This window comes from Vicugna pacos, chromosome 2 (assembly GCF_048564905.1).
Source record: "Vicugna pacos chromosome 2, VicPac4, whole genome shotgun sequence".
Classification (NCBI taxonomy): domain Eukaryota; kingdom Metazoa; phylum Chordata; class Mammalia; order Artiodactyla; family Camelidae; genus Vicugna; species Vicugna pacos.
In genome coordinates this window covers 68,490,620-68,509,077 of record NC_132988.1, presented here as the reverse complement: position 1 = coordinate 68,509,077, position 18,458 = coordinate 68,490,620, and the positions used below count along the sequence as shown (strand labels likewise).

At 41.2% G+C, this 18,458-nt stretch overlaps 1 protein-coding gene across 4 annotated transcripts in view; it reads left to right on the top strand.

Moving 5' to 3' along the window:
- The window catches only part of JCHAIN (joining chain of multimeric IgA and IgM), a 409,126-nt gene that overhangs the window by 149,654 nt on the left and 241,014 nt on the right, over positions 1–18,458 (top strand). For all 4 annotated transcript variants that reach the window (XR_012060597.1, XR_012060593.1, XR_012060595.1 and 1 more), the window contains exon 9: positions 2,095–2,188. The gene's annotated coding sequence lies outside the window, so the exon portion shown is untranslated. The remainder of the gene's footprint in view (positions 1–2,094; positions 2,189–18,458) is intronic.

The window sequence follows — 18,458 nt, the reverse complement described above, 5'->3', positions numbered from 1 at the left end:
AGGAAAGCTGAATTACTATCATTTTTTGCTTCTTACAGAAAACAGTAATTAAATAATTTCATTTGAAGTGGTAATTGAAGAATATACAAAAAATGTATCATAACAAGAATTATAGACATCTCTTAGGTGGTTGGTTATTAAAATTCTGGAGGGGATTTTGTCAGTTTTTTTAAAATTTGTAATTTGTGGGGATTTCTTATATTTTTCTAAATAAATATGCAATCTTGTGCGTGATTTAGAATTTATAATTTTGTATTCCTTTCCTTAAGAGGACCACCCAAATGTCATAAGATTCAGGCCCCACAAAAACTGGAGGTGCCCTTAGTAGCAGTACTGGAACCTGAGGTCAGCCACCATTTATCTCTCATTAGGTGTAGACGACAGCAGAATGGAAGCAAGCACTAAAGATTTGTAGGTGTGGCTACTGCTGTTATCTTTATGAATGAAAAACACATGTAAACAAAGATGGACTGGTCTTATTTATCTCATGGCTACTTGTGCGAGGTGTGTGAGATTCAGAAAAAGAGAGAAAGTTTAAGTATGAGTAAATGTGAGACATTCAACTTTATTGTCTTGTCTGGGATTAATAATGTAGAAAGTTGGCATTTCACAGCTTTAATACCCATTAAGTTTAAGGCCTGCCAAAAGTTTCAATAAAACATGTGACTGCCTGAGTTCAAATCCCAGCTCTGACACTTTTAGGCTGTATAATGGAGGATAATAATAGTTTTAAGGATAAAATGAGTTAATATTTTTAAAGTTCTTACTGTTTGGCAGTACAGTGCACATGTTAAATGAAGCAAATTGTGCCGATGGTGGTGGCTTACGTAGGTTTTCTCTGCCTCATCTGTTTACCTCAGTTCAGCTCAGTGACACCAAGTTGTCTGTTAGGTGAGACTCTCAGATTTCCAAGGGCAAATGATTCAGACAGAACTTTTCTTTCCCCATTTTGTCATTTTCTTAAAATGATTAAATTTTATAAATCAACTGTGACTGTAGGGGAAGAAAGGCTGGCCTTGTTCCTCCCCTTTGTATCCCAGTCCTGCTCTCCAGAGGCAAGTGCTTCCAACTCCTTTAGCTGTTTCTTCTGGTATTTACCTCCCTCCCTATCTTAAAATCATAAGCTTAATAATTGTTGGCCTTTTTAAGGAGGTATAAGATACTTCCAGTAAGGTGTGTATATCATAACCTTTACACAGGTTGCATCTTGAATACATGTCACCTGTGTATACACTTGTGTGTCCGGAACCCAGATCAAGATAGAAAAGACTGCTAGCTCCCCAGGGGTTCCCTTTGTACCCTTGTAGCCAGAACCTTCCCAACATAACTCATCTGTCAACATAGATCAGGGTTTTTCAACCCCAACAGCACTGACATTTGTGGGGACTCTCTTGTGCAATGTAGGCTGTTTAACAGCATCCCTGTCGTTTACCCATTTGTTTAGGCAGAATAATACACTACCATCCTCCAGATGTTCACACCTTAATCTCTGAAACCTGTGATGATTTGTGTTATTATGTGGTGAGGGGGAATTAAATTCCAGGTATGAGTGATGCCATAGGTATCAAGATGGCAAATGAAATTTAGGTTGCTAATCAGCTGACCTTATTATAAGCAGATTAGCCTGCATTATCCACTTGGGCACAATGTAATCACAAGGGTTCTTAAATGTGAAAGAGGGAGGCGGAGGCAGAGAAAGAGAAGTGACGATGGAAACAGAGGTTGGAGTGATGTACTTTGAAGATGGAGGAAGAGACCCTGGGCCTTGGAACTGAGGCCACCCCTAGAAGCTGGAAAAGGCAAAGAAGTGAATGCGCCCCTAGGAACTCCAGGAAGAGCACAGCCCTCCTGACACCTTGGTTTTAGCCCAGTGAGACCCATTTTGGATTTTTGAACAGTTTTCTGGGTGATCTGTAATGTTTTGTACTTTGGAACTTGATATTAAAAATTACTTACGTAATTTATTCCCTGTTCTGGGCCATCAACAGTTTAGAGACTTTCACCTAAAGTGGGTTGTTTCCTTTCTATCTGATCATACAGATCCATGCTTTTGTAAAACATTTGCAATAATTTGTTAAATGTTTCTCTTCTTAGCCAAATAACAAGCTCTATAAGGACAGCAACCCTGTACCCTGCTGAAACTCAAGCACCGAGCACAGTGCCTGGACCATGGCAGACATTTGCAGAGGTGAGTGACATTGAATTGCATGAAGCATCTTATGTGAAGCATTTTTTGCTTTCCACCCATAACCCTGTGTCATGATGACTGCTGAGTTATGTGAATCCAACCCAGTGTGTCCTGTCACTGCAGCACAGCCAGCAGCTCAGCTGTTTAATTTGACAGAGCTTTCTGTCCTAGGAACCAAGACTATCCATATCTCACCCTCTCCCTGATCCATATGATGCATGAAACATGCACACATATGACATCTGATGATGCCCTGAAGTGGTTGGGAACTCTGAAAAAATTGATAAGGCTTTCTCAGCCACCTTTTATGATTACGGCATGGCCTTTTCCCTAAGAGCTGTGGGCTTGGTTATAACAGCAGGGGTGTCTGACAGGTATGTATTCCCCTTTGTGCTTAAAGAGAAATTTGGAAAGTAAGAATGCCTTTTAACTTTATTTTCTTTTAAATAGAGATAAATATGTCTGCAACATTTCAAGACTTCTGAGAAGCTTATAATTTAGTCAGTTTTAGAAGGCGGGGATAGTCATGATTTAAGAAGATATGTTCTGTCTTTAGAGGGAAACCTGGTTCACTTATTTCAGTATTTAAGGGAAATCCCAGGGTCTAGGGAAATTTTCTTCTAATAGAACAAGAACTCTAGACGGCATGGTGAAAGTGTCTGGTATATTACATAGAAGAACAATAGTCTGGGGGAACGCTGGGCAGACCTACTGAGTATGGTGCAGCTGATGGGCCATACCCCTCCTCCTGCAACCGTACAGCGTGCAGCTTGCAGAACATGAGAGAGAGCTCAGGAAGCATGGGTGACAGGGAATAGGCTGTGAGGAGGGCTCTAAGTCTTAGCTGAAAGTTGCTCCTAACAGGCATATGGGAGACAGAAGATTGGGCGAGGGATTAATAGTAGGGAAAGTGTGTGCTGAATGTGAAATGAAGTTAATCGGAGACGTGCAAAACCAATGAGCCCTTATATTCCATTGGTGTGTCAGTGTGATGTGATTCAACAAATTCATTTTACCAAGGGCTCATGGAAGGGAGGAGAGGAACAGCAGGTATTTTCCGTATCAAAACTATCCCTCCAGGTAGCCAGCCTAGCCTGGAGACTGAAATAGGGCTCATGGCAGAGATGGTAACGGTTGCCCCCATTAAAAACTTTGTGGAGAGATGAGATAATGGATGCCAAAACTCAAAGGGATGAAAAGTTCCTTTAGGTAGGAAATAAATAACGCTTTTGACTCTGTTTACACACAAGTCACAGTAAAGTGCCCAAATGAATTTACTTACCAATTGAAGGTTAACTGGAGTTGGCATGAATCTGTTCAGTTGTTGCTAGCAAGAGCAGGAGAAGCAACTGAGAGCTGACAATGCAGAGACCCTGATGGCCCTCCATGCTGGAAAATTTGTGTCATGCTTAAGCATCATAGAAGTTTAGAAGCCAGATTGTGGAAATGACAACTGATAAGGAGATAGGAGAAATCTGGCAGTAGTAGTGTCTTATAGTAGGAGTTCAGAGCTATTCTTAAAAGGCCAAATATACATAGATATAAATACTACTCCCAGACTTTTCACACATTCCATAAAGAGTTGATATAATCTTTTGTTTAAAACAATTTTTATTTATTCTTCAGAAACAAATAGAATTTTGAAATGCCAGTAGTATACCTGATATTGTTAGGTTGATTGAGCACCAAACTAAGTCTGTAACCGTATTTGTTGCTTGCACCTCTGAAAAGTAATTTCCTGCTATAATCAAATTTCATTTTAGTTCTACTTTAATAAAATAAATAAAACTCTGCCTCATGTCTTATTTAGACATTTAGATTTACTAGAATAGATAAAATGGACTTTTCACTTCAAAAATCAATGATGCCATCATTATGAAAAATGATTACATAATTTGAGACCTATTTGAGGGGAGGTAAAATGATCAGTTTATTAGGGTATTGCTTCATGTTTTATATTCATTGCTTCTGCTCCTATACTCAAGAGAGTTAAATTTTAAAAAATATATTTACTTCATATTTATATTGATATATTTATGCATGTATTATTTCTATTTAAATTTTATTATTTTATATTTCTTTTAAAATTATGCTGTATTACTTGTATTTTTACTACTTAGCTGTCCCTATAGATAGGTGCATTTCCAAGAGAAAGGCAATAAAAGGTTGATACAATTTTATAATTTATTTTACTGCCATCTCTTCCTCATTCTGTGCAGGAAGTCAGGAACTCACATTTTTCCTTGCCTACTTATTTGGCTTCAAAATGCTGAACAAGGCTACTATATGCTGATAGTTCTTCATGAACAATTCACCCTTCTCTGCTTAGCCCTCTACCCTGGGAGGACAACCATATAAACTCTATGACCTGGACTCCTTTGCCTGTCAGATCTTGATCAGAGTCCACTGATCAAAGAAATAGAAGGAAAGAGGAAGGGGTACTATACTGCTCTCTTCCTCCTGTGGGCAGTAATTATATCCCTTCACAGCAACAGATTCTATTGGTTGGCTTTTCATCCACAGTCCCAACCCTGATTCAGGCTCTGGTATTGTTATTTGTTCCTTTGCCCCCATTAAGCTGAGGCACACTACAAGCTCCACTTTGGCTAAACTTTGTATGCCTTAACACCCCTTGCTGGTTCATTTAATCCTTTCCACTCTCTTCAAGCAGATTTTTTATAAATGCCTTTTTTTTTTCATAAGGAGTCTGTTTCCTTCTGACAAAATGATTTTACTAGCTATTGGTAGGTAATAAAATATATCAAAGGTGGTAGTCATCATGACAATATTAGGTGCATATTATTGCTTAGATACTTTATTTGTTTGGTGTTCTGGTTAGAACAGGGTTGGTTCCACTGAAATAGTTGAAGTTCATTTCTCCTAAGAGCTAGAGAAGTTTGGAAAATAATTTCTCACATCTTCAACCAAAAAACAACAGGAACTAATTCCCAGAACTCTTAAACTTTATACAGATGGGTGTAGTTTGGGAGCTGTAACATGGATAGTGGTACTGGGCACTATGGTGGATAGAGGGCTGGTTATATTTGAGTTGTAGCTGCTGTAGGTACTGTGGAGATGGGCTGCTACTGCTGTGGTGGTGGTGGGCTCTGTTGCAGTAGTGAGCTCTGTGAAAATACTGATGGTAGTTGCTGTGGTGGTGGAATCAGTGGAAGTACTCATGGTTGCTTCTGTAGTAGTAATGATGGTTGCTGTGGTGGGGGATTCTGTGGAAACAACAGTTGCTGTTGTTGGTGTAGGTTTAGTTGAAGTGGTGGTGCTTACTGTGGTGGCAGTGGCTTCAGTAGAAGTTGTGGTTGCTGTGGTGGTGGATTCAGTTACAGTGGTGGTGGTTGCTGTAGTGGTGGGTTCTGTAGAGGTGATGATTGTTGCTCTGGTGGTGGGTTCTGTGGAAGGTGTGGTGGTTCCTGTTGCAGTGGTAGTTTCAGTGAATGTAGTGCTGATTGGTTTGGTGGTGAGTTCTGCAATGGTAAAGATCGATGCTGTGGTTTGGAGTTCTGCAGAGGTAGTGGTGGTTGCTGTAGTGGTGAACTCTGTGGAAGTGATGGGTGCTGTTGTGGTGATGGGTTCTGTGGAAATGGTGGTGGTTGCTATTGTGGTGGATTCTGTGGAAGTGGTATAGGGTTCTGTGGAAGTAGTGATTGTTGCTGTTGTGGTAGGTTCCGTTGAATTGATGGTGTTGGCTTCAGTAGAAGTTTTGCTGGTTGCTGTGGTGGTGGAGTCTGTAGAAGTGATGAGTGTTTCTCTGGTGGTGTGTTCTGTGGAAGTTGTGGTGGTTCCCGTTGTGGTGGTAGGTTCAGTGGAAGTGGTGATGAGTTCTGTAATAGTGATGATTGTTGCTGTGGTGTGGGATTCTGCAGAAGTAGTGGTGGTTGCTGTGATAGAGTCTATGGAAGTGGTATTACAGGGTTCTGTGGAAGTGATAATGGTTGCTGTTCTGGTGGTGGTTGCTGTGGTAGTGGGTTCAGTGGAACTGATGGGTGTTGATGTGCTGGTGGGTTCTGTGAAAGTGGTGATGGTTGCTGTTGTGGTAGATTCAGTTGAAGTGACAGTGGTTGCTGTGGTGGTGGATTCTGTAGAAGTGATGATTGCTGCTGTTGTAGTGGGTTCTGTGGAAATTGTGGTGGGTTCAGATGAAGTGGTGGTAGGCTCTGTGGAAATAATGGTTGCTGTTGTGGGTGTAGATTCAGCTAAAGTGGTGGTGATTAGTGTACCATTGGGTTCTGTGGGAGTGATCATTGCCTTTATGGTGGTGGGTGCTATGGAAGTGGTGGTGGTTGTTATTGTGGTAGGTTCTGTAGAAGTAATGATGGTTGCTCTGGTGGTGTTTCCTGTGGAAGTAGGGGTGGTTCCTGTCGTGGTGGTAGGTTCAGTTGCAGTGATGGTGATTGCTGTAGTGATGGGTTCTGTGGAAGTAATCTTGGTTGCTGTGATGGTGGGTTCTAGAAAAGTGGTGGTGGTGGTTGTGGCAGTCAGTTCTGTAGAAGTGTTGGTAGTTGTTATGGTAGTAGATTCTGTAGAAGTAATGATAGTTGCTCTTGTGGTACCTCTTAAAATTGTGGTGTTTCCTATTTTGGTAGGTTTGGTTAAAGTGGTGATGGTTGCTGTGGTGGTGGGCTCTGTGGAAGTGAAGGCTGCTGTTGTGGTGGCAGGTTCAGTTGAATTGGTGGTGATTTCTGTGGTGGTGGTGGCTTCAGTAGAAGTTGTGTTGGTTTCTGTGGTGGTGGGTTCAGTTAGAGTGGTAGTGGTTGCTCTGGTGGTGGGTCCTGTGGAAGTTGTGAATGTTCCTGTTGTGATGGTAGGTCCAGGGAAAGTGGTGGTGACTGCTTTGGTGGTGAGTTCTGTAGTAGTGACGATTGTTGCTGAGGTTTGAGATTCTGCAGAAGTAGTGGTGGTTGCTGTAGTGGTGGGCTCTGTGGAAATAATGGTGGTTGCTGTGGTAGATTCTGTAGAAGTGGTATAAGGTTCTGTGGAAGTGGTAATTATTAATGTTCTGGTGGTGGGTTCCATGGAAGTGGTGGTGGTTGCTGTGGTGATGGGTTCAGTGGAAGTGGTAATGATTGCTGTTGTGCTGGGTTGTGTAGCAGTGATGATGGCTACCATGTTGGGGGATTCTGAGGAAGTAGTGCTTGCTGTTGTAGTAGTGGGCTCTGTGGGAGTGATGGTTGCTGTTGTGGTGGGTTCTGTGGAAATGGTGGTGGTTACTGTGGTGATAGATTCTGCAGAAGTGTTGATTGTTGCTATGGTGGTGGGTTCTGTGGAAGTTATGTTGGTTCTTGTTGTGATAGGTTCAATTAAAGAGGTAGTAGTGATTGCTGTGGTGGTCATATCAGTGGAAATGGTGGTGGTTGATAATGTAGTGGGTTCTGTTGTAGTGATGATAGTTGCTGTGGTGGGTGTGGAAGTAGTGGTGGTTTCTGTAGTGGTTGGCTCCATGGAAGAGGTGGTGTTTGCTATTGTGGCAGATTCTGTGGATGTAATGATGGTGCCTGTGGTAAGTTCTGTAGAAGTAGTATAGGGTTCTGTGGAAGTGGTCATGGGTTCTGTGGTGGTAGATTCTGTAGAAGTAATGAATGTTGCTGTGGTGGTGAGGTCTTTGAAAGTTGTGGTGGTTCCTGTTGCAGTGGTAGGTTCAGTTGTAGTGATGATGGTTGCTGTCATGGGCGATTCTGTGGAAGTAGTGGTGGTTTCTGTGGTGGTGGGCTCTGTGAGAGTGGTGGTGGTTACTATTCTAAGGGGTTCTGTGGAAATAATGATGGTGGCTGTGGTGGATTCTGTGGAAGTGGTATAGTGTTCAGTGGATGTGGTGATGGTGGCAGTTACGGTGGTAGGTTCAATTGAAGTGTTAATGGTTGCTATGGTGGTGGGCTCTGTGGGAGTAATGGTTGCTGTCATTGTAGGTTTAGTTGAAGTGGTCATAGCTTTTGTGGTTGTGGGCTCTATGGAAGTGATGATGGTGGCTGTTGTGGTTGTATGTTCAGTTGAAGTGGTGGTGGTTGCTGTGGTGTTGGTGGCTTCTGTAGAAGTTGTGGTTGCTGTGGTGGTGGTCAGTTCACTTGACATGGCAGTGGTTGCTGTGGTTGTGGATTTTGAAGAAAAGATGATTGTAGTTGTGGGGACAGGCTCCTTGGAAGTTGTGGTGTTTCCTTTTGTGGTGTTAGTTTCAGTTGAAGTAGTGCTTGTTGCTCTAGCGGTGGGCTCTGTGGAAGTGATGGTTGCTATTGTGGTGGGTTCTATGGAAGTAATAGTAGTTGCTGGGATGGATTCTGTGGATGTGGTATAGGGTTCTGTGGAAGTGGTGATGTGTTCAGCAGTAGTGGATTCTGTAGAGGTGATGGTTGTTGCTGTGGTGATGATTTCTGTGGAAGTTGTGGTGGTTCCTGTTGTGGTGGTAAGTTCAGTTGAAGTGGTGGCAGTTGCTGTGGTGATGGGCTCTGTGGAAATGATGGTTGCTTTTGCTGGTGTAGATTTAGTTGAATTGGTGGTCGTTGCTGTGGTGTTACTGGGTTTTGTAGAAGTTGTGGTGGTTGCTGTTGTGGTAGTAGTTTCAGTTGAATTGGTGGTAGTTGCTGTGGTGATGGTCTCTGTGGAAGTGATGGTTGCTGTTGCAGTGGGTTCTATGGTTGTAATCATGGCTGCAGTGATGGATCCTGTGATAGTGGTATAGGGTTCTGTGGAAGCAGAGGTGGGTTCTGTTGTGGTAGATTCTTGCTGGTTTGCTGTTCTGGTTGTAGGTTCAGTTGAAACGGTCACGGTTGCTGTGGTGATGGGTTCTGTGGAAGTCATGATTGCTTTTGTTGGTGTAAATTCTGTTGAACTGGTGGTGGTTGCTGTGGTGGTGGTCAGTTCACTTGAAGTTGCAGTGGTTGTTGTGATTGTGGGTTCTGAAGAAGTGATGACTGTTGCTGTGGTGACAGATTCCTTGGAAGCTGTGGTGTTTCTTGTTGTGGTGGTAGTTTCAGTTGAAATGGTTGTGGTTGCTGTGATGGTTGGCTCTACAGAAGTGATGGTTGCTATTGTGGTGGTGGGTTCTGTGGAAGTGATGGTTGTTGCTATTGTGGTAGGTTCTGTGGAAGTAATGACTGTTGCTGTGGTGGATTCTGTGGAAGTGATATAGGGTTCTGTGGAAGTGGTGATCGTTGCTGTTGCTGAAGGTTCTGTGGAAGTAGTGACAGCTGCTGTGATGGATTCTGTAGAAGTGGCATAGAGTTCTGTGGAAGTGGTAATGTTTGCTGTCGTAGTGGTAGGTTCAGTTGAAGTGGTGATGGTTGCTGTAGTGGACTCTGTGGCAGAAACAGTTGCTGTTTTATTGGTGGGTTCTGTGGAAGTGGCAGTGGTTTCTATTGTGGTGGGCTCTGTGGAAGTCATGATGCTTGTTGTGGAGGATTCTGTGATAGTCGTATAGGGTTCTGTGGAAAAGACAGGAGTTGCTATTGTGGTGGTAAGTTCAATTGAACTGGTGATGGTTGTTGAGGTGGTGGATTCTGTGGATGTGCTGGTAGCTAGAATCGCAGGTTCTGCAGAAGTGGTAGTGATTGCTGTGGTAGTGGGTTCTGTGGAAATAATGATGGTGGCTGAGGTGGAACCTGTGGACATTGTGGTGTTTCCTGTTGTGGTAGTAGATTCATTTGAAGTGGCAGCGGTTATTGTGGTGTTGAGTTCATTGGAAGCTCTGTTGGTTGCTGTTCTGATGGATTTTGGAGTAGTGATGATGTTAACTGTGTTAGTGGATTCTGTGGAAGTAGTGGTGCTTGCTGCAATGAAGGGCTCTGTGGATGTGATGCTTGCTGTTTTATTGGTGGGCTCTGTGGAAATGGTGGTGGTTTCTATTGTGTTGGGTTCTGTAGAAGTAATGATGGTTTTTGTGGTAGATTCTGTGAAAGTAGTGTAGGGTTCTGTGGAAGTGGTTATAGTTGCTATTGTGGTGGTAGGTTCTGTTGAAGTGATAGTTGCTGTGTTGGTGGATTCTGTATCAGTGACAGTTGTTGCTATGGTAGTGGGTTCTGTGGAATTGGTGGCTGTTACTGTAGTGGTGGGTATAGTGGAAGTGAGGGTGATTGCTATAGTGGTGGGCTCTGTAGAACTGAAGGCTGCTGTTGTGGTGAGTTCTGTGGAAGTGATGATTTCTCTTGAGATGGTGATGGGTTTTATAATGTTAGTAATAGTGGTTGTAGCTGTTGTGATTGTTTTATTTGAGGGTGGAAGGCACCCTTTTGTACCAGGAGGAGGAGGGGGTGGAAGGCACCCTTTTGTACCAGGAAGACAATGAGGGGGTGGAAAGCACCCTTTTGTACCAGGAGGAAGATGGGGTGGAAGGCACCTTTTTGTACCAGGAGGATAACGAGGGCGAGGAAAGTGCCCTTTTGTACCAGGAAGACAATGAGGGAGTGGAAAGCACCCTTTTGTACCAGGAGTAAGACGGGGTGGAAGGCATCCTTTTGTACCAGGAGGAGAAGGAGGGCGTGGAAGGCGCCCTTTTGTGCCAGGAGAAGGAGGGCGTGGAAGGCGCCCTTTTGTGCCAGGAGGGGAAGGAGGGCGTGGAAGGCGCCCTTTTGTGCCAGGAGAAGGAGGGCGTGGAAGGCGCCCTTTTGTACCAGGAGGAAGATGGGGTGGAAGGCACCCTTTTGTACCAGGAGGATAAGGAGGGTGAGGAAAGCGCCCTTTTGTACCAGGAGTAAGACGGGGTGGAAGGCATCCTTTTGTACCAGGAGGGGAAGGAGGGCGTGGAAGGCGCCCTTTTGTACCAGGAGGGGAAGGAGGGGAAGGAGGGCGTGGAAGGCGCCCTTTTGTGCCAGGAGGGGAAGGAGGGCGTGGAAGGCGCCCTTTTGTGCCAGGAGGGGAAGGAGGGCGTGGAAGGCGCCCTTTTGTGCCAGGAGGGGAAGGAGGGCGTGGAAGGCGCCCTTTTGTACCAGGAGGGGAAGGAGGGGAAGGAGGGCGTGGAAGGCGCCCTTTTGTGCCAGGAGGGGAAGGAGGGCGTGGAAGGCGCCCTTTTGTGCCAGGAGGGGAAGGAGGGCGTGGAAGGCGCCCTTTTGTGCCAGGAGGGGAAGGAGGGCGTGGAAGGCGCCCTTTTGTGCCAGGAGGGGAAGGAGGGCGTGGAAGGCGCCCTCTTGTGCCAGGAGGGGAAGGAGGGCGTGGAAGGCGCCCTTTTGTGCCAGGAGGGGAAGGAGGGCGTGGAAGGTGCCCTTTTGTGCCAGGAGGGGAAGGAGGGCGTGGAAGGCGCCCTTTTGTGCCAGGAGGGGAAGGAGGGCGTGGAAGGCGCCCTTTTGTGCCAGGAAGGGAAGGAGGGCGTGGAAGGCGCCCTTTTGTGCCAGAAGCAGGAGGGCGTGGAAGGCGCCCTTTTGTGCCAGGAGAAGGAGGGCGTGGAAGGCGCCCTTTTGTGCCAGAAGCAGGAGGGCGTGGAAGGCGCCCTTTTGTGCCAGGAGAAGGAGGGCGTGGAAGGCGCCCTTTTGTGCCAGGAGAAGGAGGGCGTGGAAGGCGCCCTTTTGTGCCAGAAGCAGGAGGGGATGGAAGGCGCCCTTTTGTGCCAGAAGCAGGAGGGGATGGAAGTTGTCCTTTTGTACCAACAGGCGTACGTGGTGGAAGGTGTCCTTTTGTACCAGGTGCAGGACGATGTGGAAGGCGCCCTTTTGTACCAGGAGGAGTACGTGGAAGAGGGCGCCTTTTCATACCAGGAGGAGGTGCAGCTTGCCCTTTTCTCCCAAGAGGAAGAGGAGGTGGCACGTGCCCTCGAGGACCAAGATGAGGTGGTGGTCTAACAAGTCCTGGACCATTGGGAGGAGAAAGAGAAGATAAAACTCTTCTTGACTTGTAGGGTAGAGGAGATGATGGTTGCTCTCTGGGTAGATGTGGTCCCCTGGGAACACTTTGATTCTCACTGGGCTATGGAGATAAAAACCAAACAAACATCAAAAAGATTTCTAAATTTTATCATTTAAAGTTCAAACACTAGTATGTGTACTTTTAACAATCATACAGTAATATATTTCCCTGAGAAAATAAATTAGATAAAGGAAAAAATAGAGAATTTTCCTTCTCTTCTGGAAATGTGGGCACTTGATGAAGCCTAGAATAAGCAATAAATGCAAAAACGAGAAACAAACAAAAACTTCACTCTTGAAGTATAGGTTTCAGAGGAGGCCAAATTGCCTTAATTGCTTAATAGAAGAGATTCTATTTGGAAGTAGCTTCAAATGGAGGGAAATGCTCCATTGCAACTACCTGTAAAATTCTTTATTACTCCTGCTTTCAAGAATTCAGTGAGATTCCAGGCTCCGAACCATTAATTAATTGTATAACTATTTGTTGAGAAACAATTATATGCAACACACATTTTATGAGGCTAAGGGAAACAGATCTAAGGCCTGAATCCTTCCTTACAGGAGCCTGAAATTTAGTGGGAACTATAACCTCCCAAATTACAATAAAAGACAATACGATAAAAAGTCTGTGGGAAGTTGTGTAGAGTGTTGGTCAAGACAAATACTGGAGTCTGATTGCTGGAGCCATTCCATCTGTTGCATGCTACCTGAGGTGCTTATTAGAGCCTCTGCCTCTGCCACTTCACCTCTGAAACGTTTCTAAAAATAATTCCTGTCTTAGATAGCAGTTGATAGGATTATATATAATCTGGAAATTTCTTAGACATGGTAAAGTATGGTGAGGACTCAATATAAATGTGAGCTACTTTGTACTCTGTGATTACCAGGCATAACAGTCTGTGGATCTGATAGCAGGTCAAGAAATAATTGACAAATAGTGAAAAAATTTTAGATGCAATAACAATTTGGAAGCAAAGTTTAGTTTTGGTGAAAGAGAAGATTAAGGATTGCTTTGTAGAAAAGATAGCATTTGAAATGAAGCTTAAATAGTAGAATTGAAATGGGGAAGAGAAATTCAAATTAGAATGTTGTAAGCGAATGAACAGTCAGGAAATAGAAGGCCTAGTCTCAGGACAGTCAGAAGACCAGTCTGTCTGGACCAGAAGTTTCAGGAAGTTGCAAGAGTCTGGTCACTCCTGCAACTTTCAGTTACTTGCTTCTGTGTCTTTCTGCCATATTGCCCTAGGAAACATCAAACTTTTGGATCAACGCTATACAAACCACCTTCTCTATTTCTACTGCAAGGCTGGTGAACGTTGCTGGAGAATCCCACAAATCCCTAAATATTAGAGATTATTCAGCCTTAACAAAGAATGAAATGTTGCCATTTGCAGCAACATGGCTGGACCTAGAAGTTATCACACTAAGTGAAGTAAGTCAGACAAATACTGTATGATATCACTTATATGTGGAATCTAAAAAATAATACGACTGAACTTATTTACAAAACTGAAACAGACTCACAGAGATCGAAAACTAACCTACGGTTACCAAATGGTAAGGATAAATTAGGAGTATAGGATTAACAGATTCATACCACTATATATAAAATACATTAACAACAAGCATTTACTGTATAGCACAAGGAACTATATTCAATATCTTGTAATAACCTATACTGGAAAAGAATCTGAAAAAAATATGTACAACTGACTCACTTTTGCACCCAAAACTAGCACAATATTATAAATCAACTATACTTCAATAAAAAAATTCTAAGTCATTTCAGAAGGTGCCATAGCTATATTTTTTTCCACATGACTGATTTCTCTCTGGCTACTTTTATTTGGATTATTTCTGGATTATTGACCAAAGAGCTTCCAAAGTGCTTGCTGTCCAGGATCCTTTGACCTATGGCCAGATGAAGATCAGTAACACAGGTTTATAAAATTATTTCTTTGTAACTTGAAATACAAAATACTAAGATTTTCTAGTCAAATGGAAACTAAAATATGAATATTGCGAAGATAAAATGAGCCAAGTAGAAGCTGGGGTGTTAATAAGAGTCACGAGTAAGCTAAACTATGGGAACATGGAAACTATGAGTAAAGAGATCAAGTCTCCTGAGAGAGAGAACAGTGCAGAGATAAGCAGGTATGCCTTGAGAAGTGAGGACTGGTTCTTAGGACTGACTGAATTTGTTGTTCCAGTTCTAATTTACATTTATTCTTTCATTGACTTCCCTTTTCTTGAGATATCTTGAGTGGTTCCCTGTTCTTTGCAACCAACAAGAAAGCCTGTAGCACCATCTAACCTCATCTCTTGCCATTCCCTTCTGCATTCTTGCTTTGACCATACAGACCATGTAGAACTATCAACATAGGGGGCTGTGTCTTGCCCCTGTGTCTTTGTATAGGCACTTCTAGCTGAGAATGCTTCAAACCCTCCCTAATGTCCAGCCACCGGTGAAGCTCATGTTTAAGTAGCTTCACGCCCACTCAATACTTTATGAAAATTTAAAAAATTGTATGGCAAATATCTTTATACAATATATAATCAACCAAATTTTTACTTTTGTGAAGGTTTCACTGGAGCCCAAAGCAAATTTCATCACTTTCTTCTCAGTGATATTAACTATTTGCTTTGATAATTCTCCCTCTCTTGTTTTAGTATCATGAGCTGCTTTATTGTTGTTGAAGAAAGTGATGGTATTTTCCTCAGCTTTGTATCTCCAGCATCTCAGTCAGTGCCCAACATCTTTGTGGGAGTGAAGAGGAGATAAGTTAATGTTCTTACTTTTTTTGCTTTAGCATTTTTATTATAATACTTATAACCACTTATAATATTGTATGATAATTGTTTAGCTCCTCCTCCCCACCAAAGAAAACCCCAAAACAAAAAACAATTTCTCTATTTTGTTCATCTTTCTATCTCCAATTCCTGGCACATTCTAAGCTCCAGTAAGTGTTTTTGAATTAATAGATGTGGATTCAAATAAAATTCTGGGATCTAAGTCATGGTCAGTGTCATTAATGAAGGTGCCATATGGGAAAGGAGTCATTTAAGTTTTAATCATTTTGAAAAGCCATGGAACTTTGTAAATACAGACTGAAATCTCAGAGCTGAGATTCTGTAATCTTTTAAACTAGAAGGAATTTGTCTTAAGTTGCATTAGTCTTGCAGTTCAGGCCTCTTGAGTGAAAATGTGCCATTAATTCATAAGATTGTTCAAGATTGATGCTTTGTATAAGGTTCCTCAGAAGTTGCCTATTCTTAGTATGAAACAGAGGGTTGTAAGGAAGGGGACCAAAGACAGCATTTTCTCTATTATTGTCTCTGAAAAGCACTCTAGTATACTAAGTTGTAGTTTGTTGCATCCAGCTCTCCCAAATGTACTTGTCCATGGAACTTCCTGTATCTTCAAACTGTTAACATTTTTGAAAAGTGTGAACTAAAGTTTATTAATGTGGCCAGGGAAGTCACATTTGTCACAGTGTTTGGGGGAGTGCTTCAAAAAAGGGGATTATTCTAGCATGATAAATTTGATAATCAATTATACTAATTGATTTAAGACTTTCATTTGGTGTACTGATTTCAATTAAATTTACTTTAAAAACTCTCTTTATATACCTCCTGTAACTAAAGCAGAATAGTATAAGAAGTTAATTTCAAGAAAATCTATTTGAGTAATCTCAAATTTCAGCATGCATGAGTTCCCTGGATTGCAGGTTCCCAAGCCTCAAAACCAGATGTTCTTTTTTATTCTCAGGCCTGGGGGAGAGCCTGGAAATATACATTCTTAATAGTTGAATCAGGTGTTTCTGATACAGATATCCCATGGAATGAAACATTGTTCGACTTCATATTATAGATAAGAACCTGAGTTTAGTGAAAATAAACAACTTATCCAAGAATATTTATACGAATATCATTAAATGTACCAGAATTATAATTCTACTTTATCTCCTTGTATTATTGCTGGAGTCTATTGACATATATTTGTTCATTGTATAATGGAAACTGGTTCCTCAATAGTTTATCTCAGGTAAATATAAGAAATGAGAACCTAACCTATTAGGACCCCAGTTCTGAATTCAACGTTGGTACTTTTTGTGCCATCCAGCACTAGGCTCAGCACACAGTGGATTGACAGTAATTATTCAGATGTAAAACATATTCTGAGCTCTCTCTCTTCTCCCTAACTCTCACCCCAGCACCAACATACACTAAGGTAACTATACTTTTTATGGGGTTTGTGTTACTCCATTGATGTTTATGGCTATGGAATTTATTACTTGTTTCTTTGCATTGGATCTTCTGTACAGCCTATCCAAATGTTTCTCAGTAGTTTGAATTAATATAAGTGTTTCCTGAGTGAATGACCTATCTTTTTATGCCATTTTTTCTTATGACAAGCAGAGTAAAAAGTAAAGCAGAACTTTACTCCACAGCCAATTAATAGAAATATTTTAGCCCTAGCCAATGTGTTTTTAGACATTAGAAGACTTTCTAATTTTAAAGTCTTTATAATACATTTATAATGCATTGGTGCATTATGTTGTCTTTTTAGAAAACTCGTCTTGAAGCCCCAACTTTCCATTTTCCATTTCCTATATCCTTAAAACCCTTAGTAAGCTTACATTATATTTTTCTGATGATTTGATTGTAGTTCTTTTGAAAAAAAGAAAAGAGAAGAGATGTTTTCCAGATCAGACATAGCTCTCCCAGATTCCACCTGCCCTCTGTTTTTCAGGCCTAAGACCTCTGTCTAGTTGGAGAGTCATATATAAAAGAGAAAGAAGAAGGGAAATAAGAACAAGTCTATAATGATTGACATTTTGTTACTATATTGTTCTGTAAAGAAGGATGACAAATAGGTATCAAAATTTTGTTTGAAATTATAATTAGTAAGAAATATATCAAGAATATTTAAGACTAGGGAAACTTACCGTAAAATGTGCAACAAGAGCCAATAGGCTGAAGATGAAAGTTAATTTTTTCATCCTTTAGTCTTGTCTCTGAAAGCAAGCCAATGATTGTCCATGGTTAGTCAAATTGATCAACGTTATTATTTTTAAAATTCCAAATAAAAAATTTGAAAGGATTCTAGTACATATTATGTGATATGACAAAGAAATGGCACTACCACCTTCAAAGATGTGCTTGAAATTTTGAAGAAAGGAAGCAGCTTATATACACAGCAATATTGTTATGTTTGTGATATTTTATAACAAAGTGACAGGACTTGTTATTTTCATTCACATCTAATGAAAGATAAGTCCTAGATAATTTTTCAAATACATTTTGAAAATAAGAGTATTTTTGGAAAATCCTTCTTGCCTCTAGCAGTGACTGCTTTGGAGAGACATACTTATTTGAGTGTGCTTTTGGTATTAGTACAGATTTCTGTAAATACATGACCAGGATAGTGTCAATGTGACCAGATTGTTGTCAAAAATAACTTCTTAGTGTAATTATCTTTTTTAAAAACGTAATTCCTCTGTTAGATTTATCTGAAGGTAAAATATTTGTGCGATGTGTATCTTTTTTTAACAACACTCTAGAAGGTATTATTGCCTTGATATTCTTTTTCCCCACAAGACATTCCCAAAAGCCAATTGTTGTCCATCAGTGTCTGAATTAGGAAAAAAGAGGTTTTGTCCTTAATTTGACTATGGTTATCAGCAATATATCACAAGTACATGGTAAATCCAATCACACCATGATGACAGATTGCCTTGGGGTCATAGGGGTGTCCATCATCTATACTAGCCTTGAAAATGACACAGGAAGAGAGGTCCGTGGATTCTACAGTTGTATGTTCATGAGGTCACCACCTTAAAATTACTTTTTTCTAATATGTTCTCTTGACAGACAATTTAAAAATACATTAAAAACTCAACTCATACAAAAACAATAGAAATGCAAATCTTTGTGTTTGAGTCTCTTCTATTCATGATTGGCTTTAGAGACCATTAAAACATATCACTAAAAAAGTCAATAGATTGGATGTAAATTGGATGTAAATTGTGCAACCAGTCAACATGATGTTCTTGACACAGTCTTTCAGAAATTTTGAAGACCTGGTTAGCTTTACCACTGCCAATACTTTTTTCTTAAAACACATCTGAGTTTTTTAGGTAGCTTGAATCTTTACATTTTTTTAAGCTTTATTGAGATATAACTGACAAAGTCATAAAGTGTATAACATTATTATTTGATATATGTTACATTGTGAAAGGATTTCCCTCACTGAGTTAATATATCCATCACCTTACATATATATATATACACACATATATATATGTGTATATATATATATATGTATATATATAGTGAGAACATTTAAGTTCTACTCTCAGCAAATTTCAATGATACAATCAGTGTTATCAACTATAGTCATTGTGTTATATGTTAGATCCTCAGACTTTATT